At 41.6% G+C, this 17,786-nt stretch overlaps 1 pseudogene; it reads right to left on the reverse strand.

Annotated features, from left to right (window-relative positions):
• LOC131136625 (neuron navigator 1-like) overlaps positions 1 to 17,786 on the reverse strand; it is a 68,739-nt pseudogene that overhangs the window by 1,127 nt on the left and 49,826 nt on the right.

A 17,786-nucleotide genomic window follows, 5' to 3' on the forward strand; every position in this document is an offset into this window, starting at 1 on the left:
CACACAATTTGTGATGCCTGAGACCCGATGACCACAACATAGAACCAATGCAACCAACTCCATGAACCAAGTCCGCTAAACTATAAGCACAATTCCTGCTTTACACTCACACTGCAGATCTACAACACACTTTTTTTTTTTTTCAAAACACTACACACAATTATCTGAGTTTTGGCACAATTTTTCATGAAGTAAACGTCTTGTTTTCACAAAGAACATAATGCCAATCAATACAGTAAAATTAATATTCCTATTATTCACACCGACTCATCACATGGGTAAACAGTTAGCAATGAGAGCTTTAGCATAAAACGACAACAGGTGAGTTTCTCTGTTTTGGAACAAACTTTCCCAAATGAAAACAAGTAAGAAATTTAGTCTTACTAGTATTAGGATATTGTTGTACTGCAATTCAACACAGTACTGAGTACAGTATTACGGTATTACAGTATTGTCAGTGGACTGTTCTGAAGGACGGTAAAAAAGTGTTTATTAGAGAAATGTATTTATGTAATGTATATTTATTATACATTATAATATTATATCTTATATTATAATATTATTTATTCATATAATATTATTTATTTATATAATATTATAATATTATATAAATAAATAATATTATATAAATAAATGTATTCCTTCTTTTTATCCCTTCACAGTATTTACAATATTTATTATATATTATAATATTCTATATTATATTATAATATTATTTATTTATATAATATTATAATATTATAATATTATAATATTATAATATTATAATATTATAATATTATAATATTATAATATTATAATATTTACTCTCTGTATTGCAGAGCTGCATGTGGAACTTTGTGTTGGCTGTGATGAACACTTTGTATATTGTTTTTCTGTGAAAAATAAAAATACATTTCTGTGTAATTTTGTGTTCTGAGTCAAAAAAAAAATACAAAAAAAACTCCAAAAAACAATTCTAAAATATTTTGCTAGAAATGTCACACTGAACACAAAAAGGCCCGAGTCATGATGAATATTATTTAATCACATCAGTGAGCACATTAGTGTTCAACTGGTTCATATAAATGTTTGTTCATATAGTAGTTTGTGTGCGTCATTTGGAGACAAAACACCATTTTTGTTTTGGATGTAAAGTTTCATTTTGCAGGAGAATTGAGGTGTTTTCAGAAATGTGTGAGTGATTTTTTGGATTTGAGTTCTGAGAATATGAGGCATCCTTTCGGAAAATGTGTTTAAACAATCGGGAAAAACTGTAACAACGATCGAGATCGAGATCGAGATCGAGATCGAGACTCACCATTTGTGGTACTTGCAGGTGAGCGCTCCGTTGATGAGATCGGTGACGGCGCCTGCGTCACCGATATCGTCGATGATGACCACCAGCGGCAGCTCACCTCCGCTTTGTCTGTCAATCTGATTGGCTACATTGGAAAGATACGACTGCAGCTCCTACGGGAACAGATAATTACCAACAAAAATTTAATATTTATAGCAGTTGATGCATATTTAAATATTTACATGCTACCTTCTGAGACTGACGATGCATATTAAAGTTGACAGCGGCATCGCGACCGATAAGTTCGGGCTCATGATCCACTTCCGGAGAATCGTTGCGGCTGCGCTGCAGGAGGTAGCGGGCCAAGCGCTGAGCCAAATAAGTCTTCCCGGTCCCGCTGGGACCAGAGAGAATCAGACGTCTGTGTTTTAGTAGCAGACTTATATAGTGCAGCATCATGGGCTTGGGAATAAGGGTCTCGAACACCAGGGAGTCCACACTTTGTTCTCTGAGACCTGATGAGAGAGGGAAGTGGAGGGAAAAGCACTTAAAACATACAGTAAAGTATCGTTATATCGATATCGGTTATAACGAATTACTGCTTATTACGATACTATTTTCATTTCCCGGCAAATTTCTAGTCTTTTATGATATAATTAGTTCTGTTAGTACTATACCTGGTTATTATGATAATCCGGTTACTACGATGCCCTTTTCATCTCCCGCCAGCCAATTTGGTCCGCTTATATCGATACAAAAGCAGCTTAAATCAATCTTTGCTTAAGGATTTCAATACCAAAAAAAAAGAACACGGCGAACGGCTGCTTCCAGTCAACTTTATTTTTCACACTTCCACCACCAGAGCGCAGCACACACACACCGATTCCCGCACTTCCTGGTTCACAGGTCATGCTCAACAAGCCCCACATAGCTGGCCAAACACATGCCTGCGACAAAAGAACCAACTGACATAGCATACACACCTATTCCAACGAAGACACAAGCGTACAAATACATGTATTTAATTGTGTTGTATTCAGATATATTTTTTATTCTATACACACGAGAGAAACCACGAACGCAGTTGGTTCTTTTGTTGCAGGCATGTGTTTGGCCAGCTATGTGGGGCGGGTTGAGCATGACCTGTGAACCAGGAAGTGCGGGAATCGGACTGGAAGCAGCCGTTCGCTGTGTTCTTTTTTGGTATTGAAATCCTTAAGCAAAGATTGATTTAAGCTGCTCGACATTGTTCTATACTATAGAACAATACTATAGATAATACTATAATAAATAAATGTATAAAAACTATTATAATACTATACTATAGAACAATGTCGAGTGCATTATTGCCCACTTTTAATGCAGTTCGGCGCAGGATCGGATATATCGATATTTTTTCCGACTCCCGACAATATCGATATAACGAGACTTTACTGTATTGCTTTTATAATAAAAACAAGAAAAATAAAATCTGTAAAGCATTATCCAAATAAAACCCCTAAATTCTACACTTAGCATAATTTCCCTTAATGTATGAATATTGATGTGACAACATTGGAGTCAAGTTAATAATATTCTGTCAATAATGCAAATTTTAAAATGTAAGCACCTTGTAACACCAATTACATCAGAATCTATAAAAACCTTTAAGAATTAAAATGCTATCATAGCTCACCACTGTATAAAAGATACATAAACATAATACCATAATATAAATAAAAACATTTATAATACCATAAATATGTTTAAATAAAGTGTAATTTGTATAAAATACAGTTCAGGATCCTGTTTGAATGAGAATATAGCAGATTTTTTTTTTGTCCTTCAAGTCCGACTTCTCCACTGTACACTACAGGTGTGCCTCAGGGTTCAATCCTGGGGCATCGTAAATTTGCAGGTTTAGTGTCTACTTCCAGTGCTGTGTTGATGACACCCAACTGACACCAGACTCCATCAAATCCTGGTTCACCACAAAGTTTCTCAAAGTCAACGGAATTTATGAAAATTTAAAAAAAAATATGAAAAAAATGTGAAAAAAATATGAAAAAAAAAATAAAAAATATGAAAAAATTTTTGATTTTTTTTCTAATTGGAACAAAATAATCAACATTTTCACCCTCAACATCGACAGCTCCTCTGTCTTGAATTTGGTCATCATTTAACTATCCATTGCACAACAAATAAGACAATACCCCCCATGGTGGAAGTAACGATGGAGTATTTGACCCGCTAACCTTTCAAGGTGACAAAGATGCGGGTCGCACTTCCGCTGAGACACTGATAAGGCGACATCTGAGGTTTGTCCCCTCCAATCACCCTCTGCACGCCCTGCGTCAGCTGATACATGTGTAGCGACTCGCAGGACAGACCCAAGCTGGCTGTCGGGTCCACTTGAGTCAGGTACTCCTGGTGCAACAAAGATCCCGAAAATCAGCATAATGGAGAAGCCATGGAAGCTGGAGGTCACAGGAACCTGCGTCTACATACTCTGAATGTCTTGGCGATAATGGAGTCCAGATAAGCCCACTCCATTCGCTCACTAACCAGAACCGAGCCCAGGTAGTGGTCCTGCTGGGCTTTCATCTGCTGAAGAGACACAGAGGGTGCAACTTCTTAGCTGATGTACCAGGAAACTGTACCAGGTCTACAGGTGTGTTGTTTACCTCCGCTGGATCTGTGATGGACACCAGCACTTGTGCACACACCTCCTCCAGCTGAGAAGATACACTCAACATGTTGCCTGGAGAAACATCTAAAAGAGAAGAAATACTGTGAAGTCATGTTTTGTATTAAATACAACCAACATCTTATGAAAAATAATTTGAAGAATTAGTAAATAGAATAAAAATCCAGGTTAATGAGTTAGACATGATCAATCAATCGCCAATATTAACCATATATATATCACTATATTAACAGTTAACACAAAAAATAAATACAATTAAAAATAAAAATAAAAAAATTTTAAATGTATTTTTTTTTACATTTTTACATTTAAAAATAAAATAAAATAAAATGAAAAAATAAAATAAATCTATATTATGAGAAACAAACAAAACAAAATAAAGCTGTAATTTTCGGAAGATTAGATTCCTTTTTTCTTCTTTCTAGATAAATTTATGAATTAATTTATGGCTTGTAAAATTAATTCTAGATAAATTCTAGATAATTCTAAATTCTAAATAAATAAATTCCGAGAAGATTAGCTTTTTTTTTTTTTTTCACTAAAAAAATAAAATAAAATAAAATAAATCTATACTATGAGAAACAAACAAAACAAAATAAAGTTGTAATTTTTGGAAGATTAGATTAGATTCCTTTTTTTTTCTTTCTAGATAAATTTATGAATTAATTTATGGCTTGTAATATTAATTCTAGATAAATTCTAGATAATTCTAAATTCTAAATAAATAAATTCCTAGAAGATTAGCTTTTTTTTTAATTTTTCACAAAAAAATAAAATAAAATAAAATAAAAATTCATTTAATTCAATGAAAACATATATTAGGAAAGCAGGAAGTGAACAAATGTAACAGTTACTGATTGTAAAAGTACCAGATGGAGGGGTAGGATTTAATAAGCTTTGCTTCTTCCTACTCCTTTTGGACATGTGGAACTGGGAACTGATTATGGGATGCACTCAATTGGAATCTGATGCATGTTCAAATGAAATAAAACCATTACCATTACCATTACCATTACCAAACCATCTTTGCAACGCTAGAAGATTAATTTGAAGCTCCTTTAGTTTGTCACCTACCTGATCCTTTACAATCATTCAAACTGAGGCTGAAGGACTTGGTGAGGGACATGGGCTGTCTCAGAGAAGGTCCCAGGATGGTGGCCAATCCCGATGGCTGCGAGGTCGAAGAGGAGGGGCCGGAGCCTGTGAAATGGAGCTGACCTCCGACTTTTAGATGGTCATTCTCCGCTTTCAGGCTCTCCACCGTTGACTGGAATACACACCAGATTTGATAATGGATGTAAAGAAATGTTTTTTTTTTTTTTTTTTTTAAAAAAAGGTTATTTTGAGGAGCAACGGACCTCCATGTTGTTCATGGCGTCCCTGAGCTGCTCCAGCTGATGAGCGGAGTTTAAAGCCTCCAGGCGGATGTCTGTAAGCTCTCGCTCCTTCTCCCAGAGCTCTGAGCGCAGGTCTGATACCGCCCTCTCATCACCGTTTCCCTCTTCTGCTGTCTCCATGATCCTGGAAGGAACGCAGAACCATGAGGATCCAAAATTAATTTGGAATTCCGACTATTGATTAGAATAAGACTCTTACTTAATGGAGGTATTGAGAGCTGAGGGCAGGTTCTCACAAAGATCCACTTCCTGATGAAGCATCTTTGGTGAGTTTGGAGCGGAAGAGTCCGGAGTAGCAATTTCCTCAATATCCGAGTAGGTTTTGGGGCCTTTCCTGATGCTGAAGGCCTTGTTGAAGGAACTTCTCAGCTAGAAAGACACAAAAAGAGAATGTTAGTAGCAATTAAAGCTGTGTATCTCATCAGCTCCATTCCATCTTACCCAGTTCTTTTTCTTCTTTTTCTTAGCATCCTGCTCCTTCAAGCTGCCCACACTGGACATACTGGTCAGACTGTTGAGGCTGGAGATGCTTTCACACGAGTTCTGACGTTGAATGCGAACGTCTGAGCAACAACAACAACACGCAGAGTCAAGAAAATGCAAAAAAGGGACAGAATTTCAATTCTCAAAACCTTTCATGTTATCTTGGTTGTTTAAGGCTCCGTGTATGACGGCCTGGGCTTCTTCGTTCCGGGCCTTTAGGGATTCAATGGTGTCCCGCAGCTCCATCAGCTCAGTGTCCTACACGGATGAATAAGAAGAACTTAAAATGCATTTGAATTAATTATAATGGTAATGGTAATGGTAATGGTTTAATTTCATTTGAACATGCATCAGATTCCAATTGAGTGCATCCCATAATCAGTTCCCAGTTCCACACGTCGAAAAGGAGTGGGAAGAAGCAAAGCTTATTAAATCCTACCTCTCCATCTGGTACTTTTACAATCAGTAACTGGTACATTTGTTCACTTCCTGCTTTCCTAATATAATTTATGTTTAAAAAATTTTTTTTTTATATTTTTAGTATTATTATTATTATTTTTGGTATAGATTAGATTACAATTGAGTGCATCCCATAATCAGTTCCCAGTTCCACATGTCCAAAAGGAGTAGGAAGAAGCAAAGCTTATTAAATCCTACCCCTCCATCTGGTACTTTTACAATCAGTAACTGTTACATTTGTTCACTTCCTGCTTTCCTAATATAATTTAAGTGTTTTTATTATTTTTTTTATTTTTATTTTTATTTTTTATTATTTTTTATTTTGGTATAGACTAGATTACAATTGAGTGCATCCCATAATCAGTTCCCAGTTCCACATGTCCAAAAGGAGTAGGAAGAAGCAAAGCTTATTAAATCCTACCCCTCCATCTGGTACTTTTACAATCAGTAACATTCAATCAATCAGTACATTTGTTCACTTCCTGCTTTCCATAATACAGTTTAAGGTTTTTTTTGTTTTTTTTTTTAAATAATGTACCTCGTACCAAAGTACAAGATGATATGACCATACAATGACATAATGGAATATACTCCAATCGAGTCTGACTTTCCTCAGCGGATCTCTGCAGGAGGATAAAAGTCTGATACTTTGTCGTAGAACAAAAATTGGATCGTCAAAATGTGACCGTTTCAAAAGTAGAAAGAGCAGAGCTCCATACAGAGGTGCGTATTGTGTGCTAAAGTCAACCACAAGGCACCCCAAACAGCGGGATCTGGTCCAACTCCTCAAGGTTCAAGTGACTGTACTCCGACCGGGCTTGCACAGGTCAGTGCACCGGCACCACCGACAAAAGCAAGTTCTGGAGCGGTCTAGACGGGCCTTTCAGTGGGAGCAGCAAGGCATGAAGAGACCACGAGAGACTCCTCGGATTTAAACACACAGCGGACAGCCCCTGCAGCTCCGACGGCTTTATTTACATTAAAAGCAATATGGAGAGAGAAGAATGCCGGAATGTGATGTGCACACGCGGACCGATTGAGGCCGTAGGGAGGTTTTTCTTTCCCTGATCCCCTCCGGGGGCTTCCCTCATCCTAAGTCACATTCCTTCTTACAGCCTGTCATCAAAGTCACATCACTCCACAGCGGCGACTCCATGATGAAATGCAGCTGGAATTCATGCTTGTGTGTGTCGGGTACCTTCTGTTCATGACTTAAGGACAGACTCTGCAGGCGGGTTGTCATCATGGATAAACTTTGCTCGAAGGCGGCAACCAGGTTTGCCTGTTTGAAAAACAAAAAGGGAAATATTATTTACACAGGAACAAGAAGTGCTCTTCAAGTTAAGAGTTAATGGAATTAGATGTTTCAGCTCATTGCAGTATACTGAAATAGTACAAAATACTCTTTGGTGATACCTGTTATGTTTTCATAACAAGTATCATGTATTAAATCAGCTGTAAAATACACTAAAAACAATAAGTTACCATCAAATTTGCTTTGCATGTCTTGGTTAAATATTGCTTTATAGTCATTGCTTTAAGAATATTGCTTCAAAATATTGCTTTATAGTTATATTATTATAACCGAGTCGAAACCGACCCTAACAATACAGTGGTCATAATTTCAATCACACCATTTTAAAATGTAGTAAAAATTATTTTTTTTGTTTTTATTTTGTTGAAATAGAGTTTCCCGACAAAGTCAAAAAGCCTTAATGCAACAAACAAATGTAATGTGATTCTTTTTATGCGTTAAAATGTAAAACGAGGTTAACTTGACATGTATGAAAACGTGACTCAGAATTACTACGCTGGTCGGGCACCTGAATGTGTCACGGCAGCCGTTTTAGCTTCGGGAGTTGTAGCCACACGGACTCGGTTGGATGCTATAAATAGCTTTTGCTGTGCGTCTATAAACGTGAGTAACGTTCTTTTTTTCTCATTTGTTTTAATGTTAGACGCTGTTTGGTCCATATTATGGTTTTATATAGTGCCGTGTGCGTTTATATCTAACCACGAAGCTGGTTGCTAACCGGCTGGCTAGTTAGCCTCGTTAGCATCGCCACTAGATGCTAACTAATGTGAATTGTAGCAGGCTTCGCGCTTATGATTAGCTTCATTGTCGTCACTTATAGGCTTATATATAAGTATTTATATATATAATATGAGTGTATAAGTGTATTTATAAGTGTTTTTGTGTGCTTATTCATAGAAAATCACACAAACCACACACAGGAAGAAGACTCAATCTGGATGTGGACAATGCCTCCTTACTACCGAGCTCACCGGAACAGAAATGCTGTCCTGACCCGTATTACGCCCAAATAAACCATTACTACAGAAATACCAACCAGTACTTCCTCCAATACACCCCCACAAGATCATTCCTTCTAATGATGGCAGCATACATAATCATGCATGGCTCCATAACAGCACACATCAACTGATGTTATTGTGTTTTGTCCCACAGGGTTCATAATACAGCCTTTGACCTTAACATAAGCACAGATCACAACCGGATTATGTTCTGGATTAATCACTGAACTATGTCTTAAATATTTTCACCGCATTAATGAGCTCCTTAAAGGAGAAAGGAATGTCATCTGTGTGTTTATGTGTGCTTGGAAGTATTAAATTCCTGCATGGATAAGGAATTATATATATAATACGAGCTGACATATGAGGTATAGACACAAGTTTGTTATGATACTGTAAAAATGAGATAAAAGTAAATATATAATTCAGTAACTTTGATAGCGCTTACGTTTGCTGTCAGCTGTGTTGTCAGGTTAGACACCTTCTCCTGGGAAGACTCCAGTTCTCTCCTTAGCTTACGGATTTGCTGGAGGGGGAAAAAAAAGAGTACACTGCATTATAATATTAAATAACATGTTACATAAATATATTTGTAATAAATGATGTTTAGGAAATGAAAGGGGATGAATAGTGAAATGCAGTACAGGGCAGTAAAGACAACACGTACCTCGCCCTGAATCCTTTCCTCTGACTTCGGATGCAGCGAAAGAAAGTTACAGACGTTAAAGAAAAGTAAGAAAATCCTCAAGAGGGGGTAGAGGATAAGAAGAGGAAGAAGAAGAATAATCTGTAGATCTGTAGCTACCTGGGAATGAATGGCGCTTGCACTCACCGAGGAGTAGCTTGACGAGGCGTTGGACGCCAAGGAAGTAATAGACCCATTCACTGAACACATAAGATGAAAGTAAACAACAGAGAAATGATAGAAATTATGAGCTTGGAAGTATTTATTATACATTTTGTTGTAGTATTTTAAATGGTAGCCTTTTATTCTACTGTAATTTATCTGTTATTAGTTTATTTAGTATTACTATTACAGAGAATCACATCCCACTTTATTACTGATAAATATTTCTATCTGCGATTAATTGTGATTAATTAGGACTAAACGTATGTGAACTTAGAAAACGAAGCCATTAACTGTGATTTAATATTTCAATCGATTGACAGCCTCAATTGCCTCACCTTCATCATATGGCTCCTTTTCCCTGAAGGATCCGGAGCGTACCATTCCCAAGCTGCGTGGATGCTCAGTTAGCGACAACGTGCTTCCCAGCGGAGACCCCCCATAAAGCTCCAGTGAGGCTTCCTGCGTTGGGATGCTGTTGGATCGAATCATCCTCGGAGGTGCGCCAATCGGGCTCGGAACTACTAATGCAACAAACAAGGATGTGAGTCATTTTATTTTATTTGACTGCGGGAATCAAACCCGGAATAACATGTAACGCTGTAATGTGGTGGTCAGTGAATGTATCCAGATGTTCACACCTGTGCTGGTCTTGGAGGAGCGAGGCAGGGAGGAAGGCGAGGACAGCATCGGAAGAGCCAGAGTGTCGGTCATGGTGAGAATACTATGAGAGTGTCTCCTCTCTCCTTTCTCCTTCCCTTCGTCCTCACTCTGAGAGGCACTGCTGAAACTACACAGGTGAATAATAATAATAATAAGAGGTCGTGTTTACTTGGTGAAAAAAAATGTGCTTACACGCCATATATTGCAATATTTTTCATAACAATTAATTGATTTCATATGCTTACCTTAAACCTTTCTTTGGTAGAGTGTTCCTGTCCCGATGAGAACTGTGGGAATTTAACAAAGGTATTATTCAAGCAGGGAAGACACAAACATAATAACATGTTTATAATCCTGACACCTTCATTATTTTTGTTTGAAAAGCAACAAATTATCTACTTCATTTTCCTTTACTAATTAATTCAAACTCGATACCCAAATGAGGACAAGCACCATAGAAAAGAATGGATGAATGAATGGATGCAGTTCCAAAGCTGACCTCTAGATGGAGGTACATTGCAGAATAATTAAAATGTGTAATATTTATTCATGCATTGCACATTGGCCTTCGTTTAGTCTCACCCGTCTGTGTCCGTGTCGGAGACTTTACTTCCAGACCTCCAGCTGGCAGGAGGTCCTCGATCCTCGTGCCGATCTTTGTCCCTGGACTCGCTGGCGTCACACCCGCTTCTCATCAACATCTCTCGGCTCCTCTCCTGCAGCTCTGGAGCTACGCTCATCTGTAAGGACAGGGACTCCATGCTGCGATGGAGCCCAGACAGGCGGGGGTAGAGCAAGGGTGAGGTTCTCCCCGTGTCAACGCCGAGAGACGTGACTTGCCGGGGCCCCAACCCGATCCCTGAGCCCGAGAAGCAGCCTGAAGTGTTGATATTGAGCAAAGGGGCCGGGCTTGGCGTAAGGCAGGGGTTCGTGGAGCTAGCCAGGTCTTGAAGTTTGGAGTAAGGAGGAATCTTAGGAGGCATGGAGTCCTGAGAGCCGACTTCCAGGCTGTTGGAGTTCAACTTTTCAAGTTGGGCAACAGACGGAGGTTTTGTCAGGCTGCGGGTTCCAGATAATCTGTAGACAACGAAGAATAACAATGAATTCAAGTCTTAGCAGTACTTTACTTGTGTACCTGTACCTGTACCTGTGTGAGTTGGAGAGCAAATCGGTGCCCGTCACACTGGGAGGTCTCAGGCCATGCAGCCTCCCACCGTTCTCCGAAGCAGTTCCCTTCAGGGACCCAACTCCGCAGTCGGACCCAACAGCTTTAGCTTTGGCTCGCTCCTTCTCTTTCTCCCTGTCCGTTTGATTAACAGGACTTGGGATCCCCTGACCGATCGTCTTACCCAACCCTGAACCGAGTCCGGCCTGTTCTTTGAGCCTCGGGGTCTGAAGCCCCGTGTTCGAGGGTTTGACCAGCCCAGAGCCTCCGTCCATGGTGGTGCTTACCAGGCGTGCTGAGCTGGGCCGGGTCAGCGTTAAGGTGCTTGTTTTGGCAGGGCGTGGCAAAGACCGGTACTGCAGCGATGTCCTGGCATTCGGAGACAAAAACCCGCTCGGGTCGCTGTTGGAGACGTCAAGACTCGTCTTACGTCCAGCTGTCCCCGGTTTGACCGGAATACCGGACGTCTTGGGAATGTTGCCGCCTGCGCTCGCAGTGTGTGAACTGCTATTATTTGGTGTGGGCTTTTTGAAACCAAAGTTTCCTCCAGTCGAGGGCCTGGCAAGACCTGACGGCGGTTTACGTTGTTCAGAAGAACCGGTCCCATTCCGGTGATCTTTCCCGGCGTCGGAAGAGGAGCGCTGAAGACTGGAGTTTTTCACCGCTAGCCGAGATTTATCCGACGGCTTTCCGTCTGTCTTCACTGTTCCAACAGACACAAAGAGACAAAAGTGAGTAAAGCCGTGACATCTTACCTGAACACCGAAACTAAAGCCCCGCTAGACGATGCCTAAACCAACTCACAGCCAGCTTCAGGTTAGCATATCCGTTATCGTGCGCTTATTCCTCTTTTCCATCCTGAGCGACTAAAATAGCTGGCGTCCCGGTAATGTGTATGTCGGCGTGTCACGGCTGTGGAAAACTGCTGTTCACATTAGCAAAGCGTGTCCGCGGCCGCAAAAAGCCCACGCCAACACCGCCCCAAAAGTCTTATTCCATAAAAGCAAACTCGGGAGCAGCGGCCGCATTCGCGGAAGCACACCATGCTCACACTTTTCATTTGCATCCAACGGGAGTTGATCTGGAGGTTTATATACAAGTCATTAACACAGTCAAAGAACCGCTGTTGAGTGGAGACCCAAGACCCACCGGCATGCAGCTGTGGGCCATCTGGAGTCACTTAAGGGTATTTTTAAACCCGCAAAAGACACATATACACACCGTGCCGACACCAATAACACACTCACGTTTCCCAGTTAATGGAACCATACAAATATGGCGCATAAAGTTATTTTTTTTAAATGCGACAATTGGGTTTATATGTGAAGTCGTGTAGTTCACACTTTAGGACTAGGCCACACAATTTAATAAAGTAGCATATGTAGGAGACACGGTGGATGAGTGGTTAGCGTGCAGACCTCACAGCTAGGAAACCAGGGTTCAATTCCACCCTCGGCCATCTCTGTGTGGAGTTTGCATGTTCTTCCCGTACATGCGTGGGTTTTGTCCGGGCGACTCCAAATTGTCTATAGGTATGAATGTGAGTGTGAATGGTTGTTTGTCTATATGTGCCCTGTGATTGGCTGGCCACCAGTCCAGGGTGTACCCCGCCTCTCACCCCGAAGACAGCTGGGATAGGCTCCAGCACCCCCGTGACCCTCGTGAGGAAAAGCAGTAGAAAATGAATAAATTAATGAATCCTACTTGGTTGCACGGCAGTCGAGTGGTTAGCGCACAGACCTCGCAGCTAGGAGACCCGAGTTCAATCCCACCCTCGGCCATCTCTGTGTGGAGTTTGCATGTTCTCCCCGTGCATGCGTCGGATTTCTCCGGGTACTCCGGTTTCCTCCCACCTTCCAAAAACATGCTAGGTTAGTTAGCCACTCCAAATTGTCCATAGGTATGAATGTGAGTGTGAATGGTTGTTTGTCTATATGTGCCCTGTGATTGGCTGGCCACCAGGGGGAGGATGTACCCCGCCTCTCGCCCGAAGACAACTGGGATAGGCTCCAGCACCCCCCGTGACCCTCGTGAGGAAAAGCGGTAGAAAATGAATAAATTAATGAATCCTACTTGGTTGCACGGCGGTCGAGTGGTTAGCGCACAGACCTCACAGCTAGGAGACCAGGGTTCAATTCCACCCTCGGCCATTTCTGTGTGGAGTTTGCATGTTCTCCCCGTGCATGCGTGGGTTTTCTCCGGTTTCCTCCCACATTCCAAAAACATGCTAGGTTAATTAGCCACTCCAAATTGTCCATAGGTATGAATGTGAGTGTGAATGGTTGTTTGTCTATATGTGCCCTGTGATTGGCTGGCCACCAGTCCAGAGTGGACCACACCTCTCGCCCGAATAAGACAGCTGGGATAGGCTCCAGCACCCCCCGCGACCCTCGTGAGGAAAATGCGGTAGAAAATGAATGAATGAATGTAGGAGACACGGTGGTTGAGTGGTTAAAGCGCTAAATTGCACATATTGGAGTTGGCCTTTTATTGCGGCCAAACTGAGGCACACGTGCAAAGATCATGTCGTCACTCAGCCGTTCACTTCATCAAACCTCGAACCGCGACGCAAAACAACTCAGTTCAACACTCTTTTGTCGGCCATTTCAACAGTTGGTAATCGAATGACGCGGCGGTCCCACAGAGAGTGGGGCTGTTTATATAGATGCTGCCACGGCGTGTGTGTGTGTGTGTGTGTAACAAACACCACACAGATGGCGTGCCTGAAAAGGAGCTGCACAATCTCCGCTATTGTGCACACACACACACACACACACGCCAATCAATGTCCAGTTATATTTACGAACTCTCGCTGTTCAACAATAAAGCTGGGATATAAAAAGGAAGGAAAAAAAATGTTTTTCAGAGTGTGTGTGTGTGTTTGTTGGCGTTCCTGGCAGGAAGGGAGTGGGTGGCAATGGGCGTTTGATACATGGCACCACTCTCTAAAAGGCGGGGGTTGGGGGGCTGCAGCTGTGGGTGGGTGCAAAAACAGAGAACGTGTCTGTCAATGTGTGGGTGCGAAACCGGCAGAGAGGAGAGAATACTAAGCTTTAAGACAAACGTGGTCCGTGTCCTGACGTTGCGAAACCATCCAAATCAGGATCTCGTGTAACTAACCTGCCACTCTGATCCCGCTCTGTGGCGTGTGCGTGATGGGCGAGGTGACGCCCACTGGCGGGTTCCTTCCTTTCCTCGCCGCGTTCCCGTAGCTCGGTGTCTGGGGTTTCTTCAGTTCACCCTTCTCTCCGTCAACAACGTCCGCTGGCGGCTTGGATTTTTTCCATTTATTGGCTGATTCCGATTTGAGGCTTCCTGTGTCGTAGGTGCTGCCGCCCAGACTCTTACGGCTGGGTTTGGTGTTCCCGCTGTCCCATGACAGTCCACTTTCCACCAGAGATCTTTTCTCGGCATCTGTCCTCATCTAGAATTAAAAATATGGACGCTGGATCAACAAATGTCAAGCATTTACAAAAAAGTTTGTAATTCCCAAAAAATGTAAAAATGTAAAATTTGGATTCCCAAGATGAGAAGCTACGAGGATAATTCCTAGGTTTCATAGGTTTGCCAAGGAAGTGATCAAACACACTGGCATTGATTGATGTAGCCTGTCAAACAGAATCCATTGACATTTTACAGACTAGTGTTGATTCTCAAAGTGGGCTCAATTCCGGTGTCGGGAACCCTACGTCACATAGCACACATACACATTCATGTTTGTGTTGTCATGACATGAATTGTCGACTATTGTGATTGCTTCCAAAAGGCATTTATCGGCATATGCCGATCATATGTTGTTGTTGTTATTTTTTACTGAAATCCATAGCCAATCCTTCTGCACATCCCCACTGCTAATTATATAGCTTCTCTGACACTGTATGTGCGGTAACTAATTGATTTAATTAATTCCATCAGCACCACAGTAAGCACGGCTTTGTGTTATGATGGCAGACGGAAGTACAGTTTTTTCACAGAAGTTGCAACAACATTTATTTTATGGATCTCCGACTCATACACTTCTATAATCCGTTCATCACTTATTCTCATTACAAGAATATGAGATGCATTCAGGGACACTCCGAACATCACAAAAACAGCTTTATAATGTATAAAGGATCTTAATTCAGATGTTCAATTTGCTACATTGAATGTATACTGGAAAATAAACGGAATACTACGGTTGCGATGATTATTCGAATAATTCAAGTACCTCAATTTTTTTTTTTTTTACTACTTTGAGGAATCGTTTACGTGACCAACACACTTACATCACCCACGCAGACGACGAAGAAGGAAGTGTGTCTTGGTAATCCTGTTCTGTCATTTATTCATTCATTCTGGTCGCCAGCCAATCACAGGGCACATATATAGACAAACAACCATTCACACTCACATTCATACCTATGGACAATTTGGAGTCGCTAATTAACCTAAGCATGTTTTTGGAATGTGGGAAAAAAAAACAGAGAAAACCCATGCATGCACGGGGAGAACATGTAAACTCCACACAGAGATGGCCGAGGGTGCTAGTAAACTAGTAGTCATGGGAAAAACGTGTTGCTGCTGGATGTTCACTCAGCCAAATGTACCGAGCATAGAACATCACCGAGAACATTCATTCATTTTCTGCCGCTTATCCTCACGAGGGTCGCGGGGGGTGCTGGAGCCTATCCCAGCTCTCTTCAAGCGAGAGGCGGGGTACACCCTGGGTTGGTGGCTAGCCAATCACAGGGCACATATAGACAAACAACCATTCACACTCACATTCATACCTATGGACAATTTGGAGTCGCTAATTGACCTAGCATGTTTTTTTTTTGGAATGTGGGAGGAAACTCCACACAGAGATGGCCGAGGGTGCTAGTAAACTAGTAGTCATGGGAAAAAACGTGTTGCTGCTGGATGTTCACTCAGCCAAATGTACCGAGCATAGAACATCCCCGAGAACATTCATTCATTTTCTGCCGCTTATCCTCACGAGGGTCGTGGGGGGTGCTGTCTTCAAGCGAGAGGCGGGGTCCACCCTGGTCTGGTGGCCAGCCAATCACAGGGCACATATAGACAAACAACCATTCACACTCATTCATTCATACCTATGGACAATTTGGAGTCGCTAATTAACCTAGCATGTTTTTTTTGGAATGTGGGAGGAAACTCCACACAGAGATGGCCGAGGGTGGGATTGAACTCGGGTCTCCTAGCTGCGAGGTCTGCGCGCTTAACCACTCAACCGCCGCGCAGCCATCTGTCATTTATCTGTCTGTTAATTAAATATAGTAAAAATCGTCATATTTCGTACATCGTTGCTAATGTTGATTGACTCCGGCCACCCACGCAGCGGCCACCCACGCAGCGGTAGAATACGGACGGGTGGATTACAATGCGTGGGAATGTGTCATCATCACAGACAACGAAGAATAACAGCGCACCTTTGACTGGCGGGAGTAACACCTTCTGCCAATTTACCTCCTGGCCAGACGCACTTGTTGCCAGATTGTTCCTCCTGCTACACGCCCCCCGCCGCTTAGCTTGGCGAGGTGCGACAAAGAAAAACCACTAAACAGAAGCATCATATACAGGCTATTTATAATATATTATAATATATGACGATGCTTGATGATGATTGGTCATCACTCCAGCGCCAGGATAGCGTAGGGTCACACCCCGGATCTCTGCAGATGGCCCGGCGTCTATGCGTTAGAGTCCTAAACCTGTCCGTCATGTAGCAGACAAGACAAAGACCCACACTCTCAGCATCCCTGCAGGACTGTTGCTATGGTTACACTCATTCCCGCTCTCACTGTACCCCCCACGCCCCCTCTTAAATCCCTCCACGGCTATATTAACCACGCTGTGGAGGCGTGACCTATATCACACGATTGCAGAAAAACACATCCACAGAAACGGATCCTAAGTCCCAAAGCATAAGGTATACCCGTGGGTTCAAGCGTTAATTTATTTAAAATTAGCATCTGTACATGTTACTCACCACAACGGCTGAATTTCTGCGGGAGCCGACGGGAGTGGAAGGAAGCGAGTTGAGGGTGGGGCTCGTGATGAACTCCTCAGAGCTCAGGTTGTCGGAGCCGTCACTCAAACCGCTGCTTATGGAGCTGCTCTCGTCCCAACTGGAACAAACAACGACACCAAAATACGGACGATGACACCAACAGTTGAGTCGTTCATTACGAACTCCGACGAGGAAAATCTGTTTTAATATGCACGGCTTCCAGCGAATAAACTCCTAGATTACGACGTCAAATAATATCAATAAATGCAATATATTAAGTTCTATGTGAAGTATTTCTATAATGCTTCATATTAACTCACCAGCAAGATCTCATAGTGTATAGACTGGTCATATATTTAATCTCGTTTCATATTATCTGCATATTGTATTTGTATATAACTGTTGATTTTGTTAATACTATTATAATATTAATAATAAGAATAAGAATAATATTATTTTGTTAATAATAATATTTTTCTAT

The sequence above is a fragment of the Doryrhamphus excisus genome, chromosome 10 (genome assembly GCF_030265055.1).
Source record: "Doryrhamphus excisus isolate RoL2022-K1 chromosome 10, RoL_Dexc_1.0, whole genome shotgun sequence".
In the NCBI taxonomy this organism is placed as follows: Eukaryota; Metazoa; Chordata; class Actinopteri; order Syngnathiformes; family Syngnathidae; genus Doryrhamphus; species Doryrhamphus excisus.